Source organism: Chiloscyllium plagiosum, unplaced genomic scaffold (assembly GCF_037043375.1).
Source record: "Chiloscyllium plagiosum isolate Xiang-an unplaced genomic scaffold, Cpla_swu_hap1 HiC_scaffold_5, whole genome shotgun sequence".
Lineage (NCBI taxonomy): Eukaryota > Metazoa > Chordata > Chondrichthyes > Orectolobiformes > Hemiscylliidae > Chiloscyllium > Chiloscyllium plagiosum.
Window position 1 is genome coordinate 132,091,445 of NW_028270143.1, and position 17,796 is coordinate 132,109,240.

At 51.3% G+C, this 17,796-nt stretch overlaps 1 long non-coding RNA gene across 1 annotated transcript; it reads left to right on the plus strand.

Moving 5' to 3' along the window:
- The first annotated feature begins 1,142 nt into the window (after window positions 1-1,142).
- LOC148150029 (uncharacterized) lies at window positions 1,143-14,254 on the plus strand. Its single transcript, XR_015757140.1, has 3 exons — window positions 1,143-1,277; window positions 12,013-12,108; window positions 13,918-14,254. It is a non-coding gene; the product is annotated as an uncharacterized LOC148150029 (long non-coding RNA).
- The last annotated feature ends 3,542 nt before the right edge of the window (window positions 14,255-17,796 follow it).

The window sequence follows — 17,796 nt, forward strand, 5'->3', positions numbered from 1 at the left end:
CAGGATTTTGGCCCAGCAACAGTGAAGGAATGGTGATACATTTTCAAACTCAGGATGATAAGGGGCTTGGAGGGGAACCTGCAGGGGATGGTGTTCCCATTTATCTGCTGCCCTTGTCCTTCCAGGTGGAAGTGGTCGTGGGTTTGGAAGGGGCTGTCTAAGGAACTTTGGTGAGTTTCTGCAGTGCATCTTGTAGATAGTACACACTGCTGCTACTGGGCATTGGTAGTGGAGGGAGTGGATGCTTGTGGATATGGTGCCAATCAAGCGGCTGCTTTGTCCTGGATGGTGTCAAGCTTCTTGGCTCAGAAGTCATGGCACCGGTTATAGTCCAAAACGTTTACTTGAAATCACAAGCTTTCCGAGTGCCGCTCCTTCATCAAGTGAAGATGTTAGGAACTTCACCTGACAAAGGAGCAGCACTCTGAAAACTTGTGATTTCAAATAAACTTGTTGGACTTTTACCTGGTGTTTTGTACTGCTGACTTTGTCTAACCCACTCCACCACCGGCACCTCCACATCAAAATTTCTTGAGTGTTGTTGGAGCTGCACCCATCAGGCAATTGGGGAGTATTCCATCACACTCCTGACTTCTGCCTTGTAGATGGTGGACAGGCTTTGGGGAGTCAAGAGGTGAGTTCCTCACTGCTTTATTCCCAATCTCTGATCTGCTCTTGTCACCACTGTGTTTGTATGGCCAGTTCAGTTCAGTTCCTAGACAATGCTCACCCCTAGGACGTTGATGGTGGGGGGATTCAGTGATGGTAACACCATTGAGCGTCAAGGGCTGGTGGGGTGTTTGTGTGGCGTGAATGTTACTTGTTACTTTTGAGTCCGAACTGGATCTTTTAGGTGTTGAACATTGTGCAGTCAACAGGCTTAATCCGATGGTCAAACCTTTGTTTTCTGACCCTTTTGACTGAGGATGAGCCACATATCGGCCGCAGCCATCACCAAAGTTTGGAATGTGAGGGAATGCAGACAACTGAGACCGTGCTCTTTAATCTGAGCTGCTCCTGAATGCTGAGTAATGGAGATTCACAAGCAACAATTAATTTATCGTTACATTTCAACAGATGGGAATAACTTGAATCACGTGGATTAATCTCTGAAAGGAAGAAATTCAGATGTGGATGAAACAGAAGAGAAGATTTTGATTAACACAAAGTCAGAATGAGCCAGCAGTTTCAGTGAAGACTGTGTCAGCTGGAACCCAATTTATTGCTTACTGATTGATGCCTTGAACTGAATGTGTATTGTTTGATAGTGGATACAGGTAAAACATCCATAGTCAATGGACTGCCAACTCCATCATCAACACCAGAAATTCATTAGAACACGTTGGACAGTGGATTCAGATCAGTCCATTGACAAACGCTGCTGCTTTCATTTCCCCTCGATGAACCTGATACAATTTCAATCTCTGCTGCCTGTGACTGAACAAACACCAGCTCTCATCCCCTTTCAAACTAATTTCTCTGATCAGCTCCTCATGTGGAAATGTATCCGTTTTAAATTCTCATGGTCATTTTCAAGTTTCACTATCTTCCCTACACCCCCTCCCTGTCTCTGTTACCTCCTCCAACCCCCACACCCCTCCCTATCTCTGTAACCTACTCCAAACTCTATACCCTTCCCTATCTCTGTCACCTCCGCCAACCCCTACACCCCTCCCTATCTCAGTCACCTCCTCCAACCCCTACACCCCCTCCCTATCTCTGTCACCTCCTCCAACCCCTACATCCCTCCCTATCTCTGTCACCTCTTCCAGCCCCTGGAACCCCTCTCTATCTTTGTAATCTCCTCCAGCCCCTATACCTCTCCCTATTTCTGTCACCTCCTCCAACCCCTACACCCCCTCCCTATCTCCGTCACCTCTTCCAGCCCCTACATCCCTCCCTATCTCTGTAATCTCCTCCAGCCCCTAGAACCCCTCCCTATCTCTGTAACCCCCTCCAGCCCCTAGAACCCCTCCCTATCTCTGTAACCCCCTCCACCCCCTACATCCCCTCCCTATCTCTGTAACCCCCTCCACCCCTACACCCCCTCCCTATCTCTGTAATCTCCTCGAGCCCCTACACCCCCTCCCTATCTCTGTAACTCCCTCCAGCCCCTACACCCCCTCCCTATCTCTGTAATCTCCTCCAGCCCCTACACCCCCTCCCTATCTCTGTAACCCCCTCCAGCCCCTACACCCCCTCCCTATCTCTGTAATCTCCTCCAGCCCCTAGAACCCTATTGTACAAAATGCGGAGGAATGGGATTGTGGGAGATATACCAGTTTGGATCAGTAATTGGCTTGCTGAAAGAAGACAGAGGGTGGTGGTTGATGGGAAATGTTCATCCTGGAGTCCAGTTACCAGTGGTGTACCGCAAGGGTCGGTGTTGGGTCCACTGCTGTTCGTCATTTTTATAAACGACCTGGATGTGGGTGTAGAAGGGTGAGTTAGTAAATTTGCAAACGACACTAAGGTCGGTGGAGTTGTGGATAGTGACGAAGGATGTTGTAGGTGACAGAGAGACATAGATAAGCTGCAGAGCTGGGCTGAGAGGTGGCAAATGGAGTTTAATGTGGACAAGTGTGAGGTGATTCACTTTGGATGGAGTAATCGGAATGCAAAGTACTGGGCTAATGGTAAGATTCTTGGTAGTGTAGATGAGCAGAGAGATCTCGGTGTCCAGGTACACAGATCCTTGAAAGTTGCCACCCAGGTTGACAGGGTTGTTAAGAAGGCATACAGTGTTTTACCTTTTATTAATAGAGGGATCGAGTTCCAGAACCATGAGGTTATGCTACAGCTGTACAAAACTCTGGTACAGCCGCACTTGGAGTATTGTGTACAGTTCTGGTCACCGCATTATAAGAAGGATGTGGAAGCTTTGGAAAGGGTGCAGAGGAGATTTACTAGGATGTTGCCTGGTATGGAGGGAAGGTCTTACGAGGAAAGGCTGAGGGACTTGAGGCTGTTTTCGTTAGAGAGAAGAAGGTTGAGAGGTGACTTAATAGAGACATACAAGATAATCAGAGGGTGAGATAAAGTGGACAGAGAGCTTTTTTCAAGTATGATGACGGTGAGCACGAGGGGGCAAAGCTTTAAATTGAGGAGTGATAGATATAGGACAGATGTCAGAGGTAGTTTCTTTACTCAGTAAGGAGGGTATGGAATGCTTTGCCTGCATCGGTAGTAGATTTGCCAACTTTAAGTACATTTAAGTCGTCATTGGACAAGCATATGGACGTACATGGAATAGTGTAGGAGGGATGGGCTTCAGATTGGTATGACAGGCCGGCGCAACATCGAGGGCTGAAGGGCCTGTACTGCGCTGTAATGTTCTATGTTCTATGTAAACCCTCCCTATCTCTGTAATCTCCTCCAACCCCTAGGACCCTTCCCTATCTCTGTAATCTCCTCCAGCCCCTATACGCCTATCTGTCACCTCCTCCAACTCCTACACTCCTCCCTATCTCAGTAACCCCCGCTAGCCCCTACACCCCCTCCCTATCTCTGTCACCTCCTCCAACTCTTACATCCCCTCCCTATCTCTGTAACCCCCTCCAGCCACTACACACCCTCCCTATCTCTGTCACCTCCTCCAACTCCTACATCCCCTCCCTATCGCTGTAACCCCCTCCAGCCCCTACACCCTCCATATCTCTGTAACCTCTTTCGGACCCTACACCCCTCCCTATCTCTGTAACCCCCTCCAGCCCCTACACCCCCTCCCTATCTCTGTAACCCCCTCCAGCCCCTACACCCTCCCTATCTCTGTCACCTCCGCCAACCCCTACACCCCTCCCTATCTCAGTCACCTCCTCCAACTCCTACATCCCCTCCCTATCTCTGTAACCCCCTTTGGCCCATACACTCCCTCCCTATCTGTCACCTCCTCCAACTCCTATATCCCCTCCATATCTCTGTCACCTCCTCCAGCCCCTACATCCCTCCCTATCTCGGTAACCCCCTCCAGCCCTACACCACTCCCTATCTCTGTAACCCCTTCCAGACCCTACACCCCCTCCCTATCTCTGTAACACCCTCCAGCCCCTACACCCCCTCCCTATCTCTGTAACCCCCTCCAGCCCCTACACCCACTCCCTATCTCCGTCACCTCCTCCAGCCCCTACATCCCTCCCTATCTCTGTAACCCCCTCCAGCCATACACTCCTCCCTATCTCTGTAACCCCTTCCAGACCCTACACACCCTCCCTATCTCTGTAACCCCCTCCAGCCCCTACACCCCCTCCCTACCTCTGTAACCCCCTCCAGCCTCTACACCCCCTCCCTATCTCTGTCACCTCCTCCAACCCCTACACCCTCCCTATCTCTGTAACCCCCTCCAACCCCTACACCCTCCCTACCTCTGTAACCCCCTCCAGCCCCTACACCCTCTCCCTATCTCTGTAACCCCCTCCAACCCCTACACCCTCCCTATCTCTGTAACCCCCTCCAACCCCTACACCCTCCCTACCTCTGTAACCCCCTCCAGCCCCTACACCCTCTCCCTATTTCTGAAACCCCCTCCAACCCCTACACCCTCCCTATCTCTGTAACCCCCTCCAACCCCTACACCCGCCCTACCTCTGTAACCCCCTCCAGCCCCTACACCCCCTCCCTATCTCTGTAACCCCCTCCAGCCCCTACACCCCCTCCCTATCTCTGTAACCCCCTCCAGCCACTACACCCCCTCCCTATCTCTGTAACCCCCTCCAACCCCTACACCCTCCCTACCTCTGTAACCCCCTCCAGCCCCTACACCCCCTCCCTATCTCTGTAACCCCCTCCAGCCCCTACACCCCCTCCCTATCTCTGTAACCCCCTCCAGCCACTACACCCCCTCCCTATCTCTGTAACCCCCTCCAGCTCCTACACCCCCTCCCTATCTCTGTAACCCCCTCCAGCCCCTACACCCCCTCCCTATCTCTGTAACCGCCTCCAGTCCCTACACCCGCTTCCTATCTCTGTAACCCCCTCCAGCCCCTACACCCCCTCCCTATCTCTGTAACCGCCTCCAGTCCCTACACCCCCTCCCTATCTCTGTAACCCCCTCCAGCACTTACACCCCCTCCTTATCTCTGTAACCCCCTCCAGCCCGTACACCCCCTCCTTATCTCTGTAACCCCCTCCAGCCCCTACACCCCCTCCCTATCTCTGTAACCCCCTCCAGCCCCTACACCCCTCCCTATCTCTGTAACCCCCTCCAGCCCCTACACCCCCTCCCTATCTCTGTAACCCCCTCCAGCCCCTACACCCCCTCCCTATCTCTGTAACCCCCTCCAGCTCCTACAACCCCTCCCTATCTCTGTAACCCCCTCCAGCCCCTACACCCCCTCCCTATCTCTGTAACCCCCTCCAGCCCCTACACCCCCTCCCTATCTCTGTAACCCCCTCCAGCCCCTACACCCCCTCCCTATCTCTGTAACCCCCTCCAGCCCCTACACCCCCTCCCTATCTCTGTAACCCCCTCCAGCCCCTACACCCCCTCCCTATCTCTGTAACCCCCTCCAGCCCCTACACCCCCTCCCTATCTCTGTAACCCCCTCCAGCTCCTACACCCCCTCCCTATCTCTGTAACCCCCTCCAACCCCTACACCCTCCCTATCTCTGTAACCCCCTCCAGCCCCTACACCCCCTCCCTATCTCTGTAACCCCCCCAGCCCCTACACCCCCTCCCTATCTCTGTAACCCCCCAGCCCCTACACCCCCTCCCTATCTCTGTAACCCCCTCCAGCCCCTACACCCCCTCCCTATCTCTGTAACCCCCTCCAGCCCCTACACCCCCTCCCTATCTCTGTAACCCCCTCCAGCCCCTACACCCCCTCCCTATCTCTGTAACCCCCTCCATCCCCTACACCCTCCCTATCTCTGTAACCCCCTCCAGCCCTACACCCCCTCCCTATCTCTGTAACCCCCCCAGCCCCTACACCCCCTCCCTATCTCTGTAACCCCCCCAGTCCCTACACCCCCTCCCTATCTCTGTAACCCCCCCAGCCCCTACACCCCCTCCCTATCTCTGTAACCCCCTCCAGTCCCTACACCCCCTCCCTATCTCTGTAACCCCCCCAGCCCCTACACCCCTTCCCTATCTCTGTAACCCCCTCCAGCCCCTACACCCCCTCCCTATCCCTGTAACCCCCTCCAGCTCCTACACCCCCTCCCTATCTCTGTAACCCCCCCAGCCCCTACACCCCTTCCCTATCTCTGTAACCCCCTCCAGCTCCTACACCCCCTCCCTATCTCTGTAACCCCCTCCAGCTCCTACACCCCCTCCCTATCTCTGTAAACCACTCCAGCCCCTACACCCCCTCCCTATCTCTGTAACCCCCTCCAGCCCCTACACCCCCTCCCTATCTCTGTAACCCCCTCCAGTCCCTACACCCCCTCCCTATCTCTGTAACCCCCTCCAGTCCCTACACCCCCTCCCTATCTCTGTAACCCCCTCCAGCCCCTACACCCTCTCCCTATCTCTGTAACCCCCTCCAGTCCCTACACCCCCTCCCTATCTCTGTAACCCCCTCCAGCTCCTACACCCCCTTCCTATCTCTGTAACCCCCTCCAGCCCCTACACCCCCTCCCTATCTCTGTAACCCCCTCCAGTCCCTACACCCCCTCCCTATCTCTGTAACCCCCTCCAGCCACTACACCCCCTCCCTATCTCTGTAACCCCCTCCAGTCCCTACACCCCCTCCCTATCTCTGTAACCCCCTCCAGCCCCTACACCCCTCCCTATCTCTGTAACCCCCTCCAGCCCCTACACCCCCTCCCTATCTCTGTCACCCCCTCCAGCCCCTACACCCCTCCCTATCTCTGTAACCCCCTCCAGCCCCTACACCCCCTCCCTATCTCTGTCACCCCCCCCAGCCCCTACACCCCCTCCCTATCTCTGTAACCCCCTCCAGCTCTTACACCCCCTCCCTATCTCTGTAACCCCCTCCAGCCCCTACACCCCCTCCCTATCTCTGTAAACCACTCCAGCTCTTACACCCCCTCCCTATCTCTGTAACCCCCTCCAGCTCCTACACCCCCTCCCTATCTCTGTAACCCCCTCCAGCCCCTACACCCCCTCCCTATCTCTGTAAACCACTCCAGCTCTTACACCCCCTCCCTATCTCTGTAAACCACTCCAGACCCTACACCCCCTCCCTATCTCTGTAACCCCCTCCAGCTCTTACACCCCCTCCCTATCTCTGTAACCCCCTCCAGTCCCTACACCCCCTCCCTATCTCTGTAACCCCCTCCAGCTCCTACACCCCCTCCCTATCTCTGTAACCCCCTCCAGCTCCTACACCCCCTCCCTATCTCTGTAACCCCCTCCAACCCCTACACCCTCCCTATCTCTGTAACCCCCTCCAGCCCCTACACCCCCTCCCTATCTCTGTAACCCCCTCCAGCCCCTACACCCCCTCCCTATCCCTGTAACCCCCTCCAGCCCCTACACCCTCCCTATCTCTGTAACCCCCTCCAGCTCCTACACCCCCTCCCTATTTCTGTAACCCCCTCCAGCCCCTACACCCCCTCCCTATCCCTGTAACCCCCTCCAGCCCCTACACCCCCTCCCTATCTCTGTAACCCCCTCCAGCCCCTACACCCCTCCCTATCTCTGTAACCCCCTCCAGCTCCTACACCCCCTCCCTATCTCTGTCACCTCCTTCCAGTCCCTACACCCTCCCTATCTCTGTAACCCCCTCCAGCCCGTACACCCCCTCCCTATCTCTGTAAACCCCTCCAGCTCTTACACCCCCTCCCTATCTCTGTAACCCCCTCCAGCCCCTACACCCCCTCCCTATCTCTGTAACCCCCCCAGCCCCTACACCCCCTCCCTATCTCTGTAACCCCCCCAGCCCCTACACCCCCTCCCTATCTCTGTAACCCCCTCCAGCCCCTACACCCCCTCCCTATCTCTGTAACCCCCTCCAGCCCCTACACCCCCTCCCTATCTCTGTAACCCCCTCCAGCCCCTACACCCCCTCCCTATCTCTGTAACCCCCTCCAACCCCTACACCCTCCCTATCTCTGTAACCCCCTCCAGCCCCTACACCCCCTCCCTATCTCTGTAACACCCCCAGCCCCTACACCCCCTCCCTATCTCTGTAACCCCCCCAGTCCCTACACCCCCTCCCTATCTCTGTAACCCCCCCAGCCCCTACACCCCCTCCCTATCTCTGTAACCCCCTCCAGTCCCTACACCCCCTCCCTATCTCTGTAACCCCCCCAGCCCCTACACCCCTTCCCTATCTCTGTAACCCCCTCCAGCCCCTACACCCCCTCCCTATCCCTGTAACCCCCTCCAGCTCCTACACCCCCTCCCTATCTCTGTAACCCCCCCAGCCCCTACACCCCTTCCCTATCTCTGTAACCCCCTCCAGCTCCTACACCCCCTCCCTATCTCTGTAACCCCCTCCAGCTCCTACACCCCCTCCCTATCTCTGTAAACCACTCCAGCCCCTACACCCCCTCCCTATCTCTGTAACCCCCTCCAGCCCCTACACCCCCTCCCTATCTCTGTAACCCCCTCCAGTCCCTACACCCCCTCCCTATCTCTGTAACCCCCTCCAGTCCCTACACCCCCTCCCTATCTCTGTAACCCCCTCCAGCCCCTACACCCTCTCCCTATCTCTGTAACCCCCTCCAGTCCCTACACCCCCTCCCTATCTCTGTAACCCCCTCCAGCTCCTACACCCCCTTCCTATCTCTGTAACCCCCTCCAGCCCCTACACCCCCTCCCTATCTCTGTAACCCCCTCCAGTCCCTACACCCCCTCCCTATCTCTGTAACCCCCTCCAGCCACTACACCCCCTCCCTATCTCTGTAACCCCCTCCAGTCCCTACACCCCCTCCCTATCTCTGTAACCCCCTCCAGCCCCTACACCCCTCCCTATCTCTGTAACCCCCTCCAGCCCCTACACCCCCTCCCTATCTCTGTCACCCCCTCCAGCCCCTACACCCCTCCCTATCTCTGTAACCCCCTCCAGCCCCTACACCCCCTCCCTATCTCTGTCACCCCCCCCAGCCCCTACACCCCCTCCCTATCTCTGTAACCCCCTCCAGCTCTTACACCCCCTCCCTATCTCTGTAACCCCCTCCAGCCCCTACACCCCCTCCCTATCTCTGTAAACCACTCCAGCTCTTACACCCCCTCCCTATCTCTGTAACCCCCTCCAGCTCCTACACCCCCTCCCTATCTCTGTAACCCCCTCCAGCCCCTACACCCCCTCCCTATCTCTGTAAACCACTCCAGCTCTTACACCCCCTCCCTATCTCTGTAAACCACTCCAGACCCTACACCCCCTCCCTATCTCTGTAACCCCCTCCAGCCCCTACACCCCCTCCCTATCTCTGTCACCCCCCCCAGCCCCTACACCCCCTCCCTATCTCTGTAACCCCCTCCAGCTCTTACACCCCCTCCCTATCTCTGTAACCCCCTCCAGCCCCTACACCCCCTCCCTATCTCTGTAAACCACTCCAGCTCTTACACCCCCTCCCTATCTCTGTAACCCCCTCCAGCTCCTACACCCCCTCCCTATCTCTGTAACCCCCTCCAGCCCCTACACCCCCTCCCTATCTCTGTAACCCCCTCCAACCCCTACACCCTCCCTATCTCTGTAACCCCCTCCAGCCCCTACACCCCCTCCCTATCTCTGTAACCCCCTCCAGCCCCTACACCCCCTCCCTATCCCTGTAACCCCCTCCAGCCCCTACACCCTCCCTATCTCTGTAACCCCCTCCAGCTCCTACACCCCCTCCCTATTTCTGTAACCCCCTCCAGCCCCTACACCCCCTCCCTATCCCTGTAACCCCCTCCAGCCCCTACACCCCCTCCCTATCTCTGTAACCCCCTCCAGCCCCTACACCCCTCCCTATCTCTGTAACCCCCTCCAGCTCCTACACCCCCTCCCTATCTCTGTCACCTCCTTCCAGTCCCTACACCCTCCCTATCTCTGTAACCCCCTCCAGCCCGTACACCCCCTCCCTATCTCTGTAAACCCCTCCAGCTCTTACACCCCCTCCCTATCTCTGTAACCCCCTCCAGCTCCTACACCCCCTCCCTATCTCTGTAACCCCCTCCAGCCCGTACACCCCCTCCCTATCTCTGTAAACCCCTCCAGCTCTTACACCCCCTCCCTATCTCTGTAACCCCCTCCAGCTCCTACACCCCCTCCCTATCTCTGTAACCCCCTCCAGCTCCTACACCCCCTCCCTATCTCTGTAACCCCCTCCAGCTCCTACACCCCCTCCCTATCTCTGTCACCTCCTTCAAGGTCTCTATGCTTCTTTAATTCTGTTATTAATATTTTGAGAAATTCATGAGAACCTACCTTATACACATAATGGTAAGGTCCTCGGGAGTGTTACTGAACAAAGAGACCTTGGAGTGCAGGTTCATAGCTCCTTGAAAGTGGAGTCCCGGGTAGATAGGATAGTGAAGGTGGTGTTTGGTATGCTTTCCTTTATTGGTCAGAGTATTGAGTTCAGGAGTTGGGAGGTCATGTTGTGGCTGTACAGGACATTGGTTAGGCCACTTTTGAAATATTGTGCACAAATCTGGCCTCCCTCCTATAGGAAGGATGTTTTGAAACTTGAAAGGGTTCAGAAAAGATTCACAAGAAATTTGCCAGTGTTGGAGGGTTTGAGCTATAGGGAGAGGCAACAGGCTGAGGCTGTTTTCCCTGGAGTGTCGGATGCTGAGGGGGGACCTTACAGAGGTTTATAAAATCATGATGGGCATGGATAGGGTAAATGGACAAGGTCTTTTCCCTGGGTTGGGAGAGTCCAGATCTAGAGGGGATAGGTTTAGGGTGAGAGGGGAAAGATATAAAAGGGATCTAAGGGGCAACTTTCGTGTGTAACGTGTATGGAATGAGCTGCCAAAGGAAGTGGTGGAGGCTGGTACAATGACAACATTTAAAAGGCATCTGGATGGGTATATGAGTAGAATGGGTTTGGAGGGATAAGGGCCAAGTGAGACTAAATTAGGTTGGGATATCTGGTCGGCATGGACAAGTTGGACCGAAGGGTCTGTTTCTGTGCTGTACATCTCCAAAGCTCACTGCGACCAGATCTGGAGCTTCCTTTTTTTTAAGGGTGCTCAATGTCAATTTTTGTCTATCTACAAACCTGCCCCTCAGAACACCACGCTGGGTTCAAAGGGAAACATAAACGCCTCTCATTGTTAAGTGTTTGGGTTGAAATGCCATCACATACTGTCATGCTTTCTTGGTTGCTGTGAAAGGTCATGAGTCTGTCATCAGCAGGCAACTGTTTGTAATAAGGACAGAGTACACACAACATTGCACCATTGAACATGTACACCGTGAACTGAAATGGAGCTGAAATTGAATTTTTAAAGATTTATTCACAGAATGTGGATTTTGCTGCCAGTATTTATTGCCGATCTCTAATTACCCAGAGGGCAGTTGAGAATCAAACACTGTGGGTCTGGAGTCACATGTAGGCCAGACCAGATAAGGATGGCAGTTTCCTTCCCTAAAGGACATTCATGACCCAGATGGGTTTTTTCCAATTGTCAAGAATGCTTTCAGGGTCATCATGAGACTTTAATTTCCAGCTTTACACCAAATTCAAATTCCACCTTCTGTCGTGATAGGATTCAAACCCAGGTCCCCGGGACATTGCCTGGGCCTGTGGATTAACAGTTCAGCAGTAACATCACTGGGCCATGGCCTCCCCATGTGAATTGTGAAGAGCTGTACTGAAGCACAGTTAATAAAGGAGGAACAAGAATGTTCAGAAAAGCAAAAGGTTACTAAAAGCCACTGAAAAGGATAAATTCTGTGTCTTACAATCTTATTCTCCACAGCCACCTGATGAAAGAGCGTCGCTCCGAAAGCGAGTGCTTCCAAATAAACCTGTTGGACTATAACCTGGTATCGTGTGATTTTTAACTTTGTCCACCCCAGTCCAACACCGGCATCTCCAAATCATGAAAAGGAAGGCAGCTGAACCACTGAATAAGTCACACAATGACGATCAATTTTCCTCTCTCAACTCCAGTTAAAATCCAAGGTGACAAGAAACAACTGGCAACATTTCCAGCTGCACTGACAAAACGATGGGATTGTGACAGATTTACTTCATGAGCCACTGCAGGTACCTATAGCAACACTCACCACTTGTTGGGAAATGACTGTTACAAAGTGTGTTTCATTCTAAATCTCTCAAAAAACAGAAAGGACAGATTGCAGAAATTTTGAAAGCCTTCAAGATATACTTGGAATCCTGAATAAATGTAAAAATCTTATAAAAAGTGTGTGTTCAATAGTAGAACACAGGGTGAAAAGGACCCTATTGATGAATACTCGACTACAGAACCACAGAACTGTAGAATGATATAGCACAGAAGAGGGCCATTTGGCCCATCTTGTGCATGCCGACCCAAAGATACGCAGATGCCTTTTCTAATCCTACGTTCCTGCACACAGCCCATAATCCTGCAGCTTTCTGCATTTAAGGTGCAGGTACAGGTACATTTTAAAAGAGTTTCACTTTTTAAAAGAGCCTCCACCACCAATTTAAGCAGTGAATTCCAGACACCCACCAGCACCCACCACAACATTGAAAAGGTCTTCTTCACCTCCCCTCTAGTCCTTCTGCCACTGAGCCTGAATCTACGACCACTATTTTTGAGCTCACTGCCAAGGGAAACAGGTTCCTACTCGATCTCTTTGCCTCACAGTACTGTACCCCTCAATCATGTCACCCCAACCTCCTCTGTTCCAATGAATACACCCCCAATCTCTCCAATCCCTTCTCATAGCAACCACTCTCCAGCCCTGGCAACATTCCAGTAAATCTATGTCAATGTAGCTCACAGAATACTGGGAATTACATCATCCAAAAGATAGTTCAGACAAAGAAAGAATTATCTCAGTAAAAAGATCATTTATGTTTGGACTGTGGATTCAAAATGGGAAATGATTGTTTTGAAACTAAAGAAACTGGATGAAGGGTTTTTGTTTTGCTGTTTTAAAAACTAACTACTGGGCGGCACGGTGGCACAGTGGTTAGCACTGTTGCCTCACATCGCCAGAGACCCGGGTTCAATTCCCGCCTCAGGCGACTGACTGTGTGGAGTTTGCACGTTCTCCCCGTGTCTGCGTGGGGGTGCTCCGGTTTCCTCCCACAGTCTAAAGATGTGCAGGTCAGGGTGAATTGGCCATGCTAAATTGCCCGTGTTAGGTGTAGGGGTATGGGTGGGTTGCGCTTCGGCGGGTCGATGTGGACTTGTTGGGCCGAAGGGCCTGTTTCCATATTGTAATGTAATCTAATCTAAACACATTGTGAGTTATCCAGTGCTGTCTTATTGGAGCAGTGAGGGAGAATTCCAGCCAATTCTACATCAGTGCGTGTTCAGGGAAATTCTGCCCAGTGACAGTCTTTTGATTAGCTTTTCAATTGGCACCACTTGTGGGCTTTACCTTTTGTCTGTTTCTTCTCCCTCAATCTTGTCCTGACTCTCTGTGTCCACCAGCTTTCAGAGCTGCTGCCTGTTGTTGCTGCTTTTTCAATTATGCTGATGCCTTGGTAAGTCTGTGCTAGTGTTGAAAGAGGCAGGCAGGCCATAGGGTTGGAAGGCTATCTGGCGGCTCTTATCCTGTGTGTGTGCCGGAATTCACATTCCAGACAGCCATGGTCTCAGCCTTTTTAAACTTGATGTTTAATTTTGAAGCACTTCTGTATCTCAAGAACTGTCATCTCCAAGATGTCCGATCCTGTCCTGTTTGATCCAACTTTGAATCTTTTTGAAATTATTATTTCTCATTGCCCGTGTTAGGTGTAGGGGTATGGTGTAGGTAATTTTTTTAAATTTTTAATGCTAAATGTAGCATGCTGTTCTTTAAGATTAGTACTGCAAAGTTCATTCACTTTTAACTGTATTTTCCTCTGTAAACACTCTAGTTATCTAATCAACCTGTTCAGAGATGTCATTACATACCTTGGAGCAAGTGGGACTTGAACCTAGGCCTCTGGGTCCAGAGGTAAGGACACTATCACTGTGCCACAGACAGCCCTGAGCTCTGCATTATAGCAATGCATATTAAATTATTCTGTTAAAGAGTTGTTCTGGAGTAATTTACTGCTTTTAAATTTTACTACATTCAAACCAAAACAAATAAAGTTATGACCTATCAAAAAACCTAAAGAACTGCGGATTCTGGAACTCTGACACAAAAACAGAAATTGCTGGAAAATCTCAGCAGGTCTGGCAGCTTCTGACAAGAGAAATCAGAGTTAATGTTTCGGGTCTGGTGACCTCTGCCAATTCAAACAAGCATCATTACCTCGTACCAATTTCCTGTTTTATCTCCACACACTTGCACTTCATTTCTATCCATCCAGTACTCCTCCTGAATGCCTCATCTGAACCTGCCTCCACCACATTTCCAGGCAATGCACTGCAGACCCTAAGTGGGTGAAAAAGATTTATTCTCACAGCAGCCCCGACAGAATGGCTCTGGTTGAGAGCCCTCATGTGCTAGATGGGCTGAACATCCTTTCTTCTGGGATGTAACCATTCTGTCATGATTGGAGTCTTTACTTTTCAGTGACTGTAAGCGTGATGGTTATAAAACACTATGAGGGGCATTGTTCTGTCTCATACAGCGATGTCGTAGTCAACTTTGTGTTAAGCATCACCTCCTGCAGCTCAGGAACCGCACCTTTGGCAATGGTAGCCAGTGCTGCATTTGGTGCAGTCATTAGGTTCAGAAAGTGTCTGATTCACTGGCCTGTTTTTCCTGGGTCCACTTCGTGGCCAGCCCTCCATTACTGTCTCTTCTCACCTCTTCCAAATGTCACAGTCGTCAGCAAATGTCTCCCAGTTGGAAATGCCAAGATTCACCATCTTCATACCTCCCCTGCAAGTCCCCTTGTAGAGTTGGTGTGAACACCCATGAAGACAGGACGCAGTGGAGGGTTTGCCATACGAACAGCTTTGGGTTTGGAATGAGTTGAAATCTGTTGCACTGTCTGTCATATTAAGTTGTGCACTCTGAACGTACTTCTGACATGAAAGTGTTTATTTCAAAGATTGATTGATTGCTCTCCTATTGAGGCAACATGTCATACCGAGAATAGTTGAATTTTATTGTATTTTCTGTGACAATCAATTTGGAATATATTGTCACATATTTTTACAAATGTGATAAATGAATGAAGTATTTTTTGGGAGAGTTCTGATGGAATTTGCATCTTCTTGGACGTGTGTGTTGGTCTTGCCCTGTCAAGAATTGTCAAGGATATCCAGGGGATTTTCAAATGTCTGACTCATTGAATGCGATTCCATACAGGGATGTAATTTTAACAATCTGAAACACAAACATTTTCCTGCACGAATGAATAGCTGCCTTTTTAACTGCCAATTGAACTTGCATGTTAACCTGAAATAGGAATCCCAAGTCCCTTTGTGGTTTCAGATTTCTGAAGCATTTCCCCATTTAGAAAATAATCTATGCCTCCATTCTTCCAACCAAAGTGCATAATCTCACACTTTCTCACTTTGTATTCCATCTGCCACTTATGTGCCCACTCTCCTAACTTGTCCAAGTCCTTCTGTAGCCTCTTTGCTTCCTCACCACTACCTGTACCTCCAACTATCTTTGTGTCAGCTGAAAACTAGCAACAATGCCTTCAGTTCCTTCATCCTGATTGATAATGTATAACATGAATAATTATAGTGCCAATGTGAACCCATGCGGAACTCTACTAATCACTGGCTGCCATCTTCAAAAAAGACCCCTTTATCCTCACGCTCTGCCTTCTGCCAGTCAGCCAATCCTCTATCCATGCCTTTCCCTAGCCCCTAACACCATGGGCTCTTACCTCATTTATAGCCTCCTGCGTGACACCTAATCAAGGCCTTCTGGAAATCATGATGTGGAGATGCCAGTGTTGGACTGGGGTGGACAAGGTCAAAAGTCACACAACACCAGGCGTCACCTGAAGAAGGAACGTTCCAATAGCCTGTGATTTGAAATAAACCTATTGGACTATAACCTGGTGTTTGACTTTTGTCCTTCTGGAAATCCAAATAAATCATGGTCACTGGCTCTCTTTTGTCTAACCGGCCTCCTCCACCACCAAATGCAAACCATAGTGGGGCAGCACGGTTTGTTAGTACTGCTGCCTCATAGCGCCAGGGACCCGGGTTCAATTCCCGCCTCGGGCGACTGTCCGTGTGGAGTTTACACATTCTCCCCGTGTCTGCGTGGGTTTCCTCCGGGTGCTCCGGTTTCCTCCCACAATCCAAAGGTGTGCAGGTCAGGTGAACTGGCCATGCTAAATTACCTATGGTGTTCAGGGATGTGTAGGTCAGGTGCATTAGTCAGGCGTAAATGTAGGGGAATGGATTTAGATGGGTTACTCTTCAAAGGGTCAATGTGGACTTAAGGAACAAAGAACAAAAAAAATTTACAGCCCAGGAACAGGCCCTTCGGCCCTCCAAGCCTGAGCCGATCAAATCTACTGTCTAAACCTGTCTCCCAATTCCTAAGCATCTGTATCCCTCTGCTCCCCACCTCCTCATGCATCTGTCCAGATGCATCTTAAATGAATCTACCGTGCCTGCCTCTACCACCTCTGCTGGCAACACGTTCCAAACGCCCACCACCCTCTGTGTGAAGTACTTGCCGCGTGTATCCCCCTTAAACTTTCCACCTCTCACCTTGAAAGCATGACCTCTCATTATTGAATCCTTCACCCTGGGAAAAAGCTTGTCTCTATCTACCCTGTCAAAACCCTTCATTATTTTGTAAACCTCAATCAGGTCCCCCCTCAATCTCCTTTTTTCTAGTGAAAATAAACCTAACCTACTCAACCTCTCTTCATAGCTAGCACCTTCCATACCAGGTAACATCCTCATAAACCTTCTCTGCACCCTCTCCAAAGTGTCCACTTCCTTTTGGTAATGTGGCGACCAGAACTGTACACAGTCTTTTAAATGCCACCAAACCAAAGTCTTGTACAATGTTAACATGACTTGCCAGCTCTTATACTCAATATCCTGTCCGATGAAGGCAAGCATACTACTTGCCTTCTTTACCACTATATCCACCTGTGCAGCCACCTTCAGGGTACAATGGACCTGCAGATCTCTCTGTCCATCAACTTTTCCCAAGGCTCTTCCGTTCATTGTATAATTCGCTGTCGAATTAGTCTTGCCTAAATGCATCACCTCACATTTTTCTGGATTGAAAACCATTTGCCACTTTTCCACCCAACTCTCCAGTCAATCTATATCCTCCTGTATTCTCTGACAGTCCCTTATACTTTCTGCTACTTCACCAATCTTTGTGCCATCTGCAAACGTGCTGATCAGACCAACAATGCCTGCTTCCAGATCATTGATGTCTATCACAAATAACGGTGGCCCCAGCACTGACCCCTGTGGGACACCACTGGTCACCTATCTTCATTTCGAGAAACTTCCTTCAACTACTACCCTCTGTCTCCTGTTGCTCAACCAGTTCTTCATCCACCTCGCTAGAACACCCTGCACACTATGTGACTTCACTTTCTCCATTAGTCTGCCATGGGGAACCTTATCAAATGCCTTACTAAAGTCCCTGTATATGACATCAACAGCCCTTCCTCGAAGAACTCTATTAAGTTGGTAAGGCACGATCTCCCCTGCACAAAACCATGTTGCCTATCACTGGGTCGAACGGTCTGTTTCCATACTGTAGGGATTCTACCCGATGCCTGGAGGAAGAATGCCTCAGCTTCTGCTTTGGGACACTCCAATCACACGGAATCAATGTCGACTTCACCCGTTTCCTC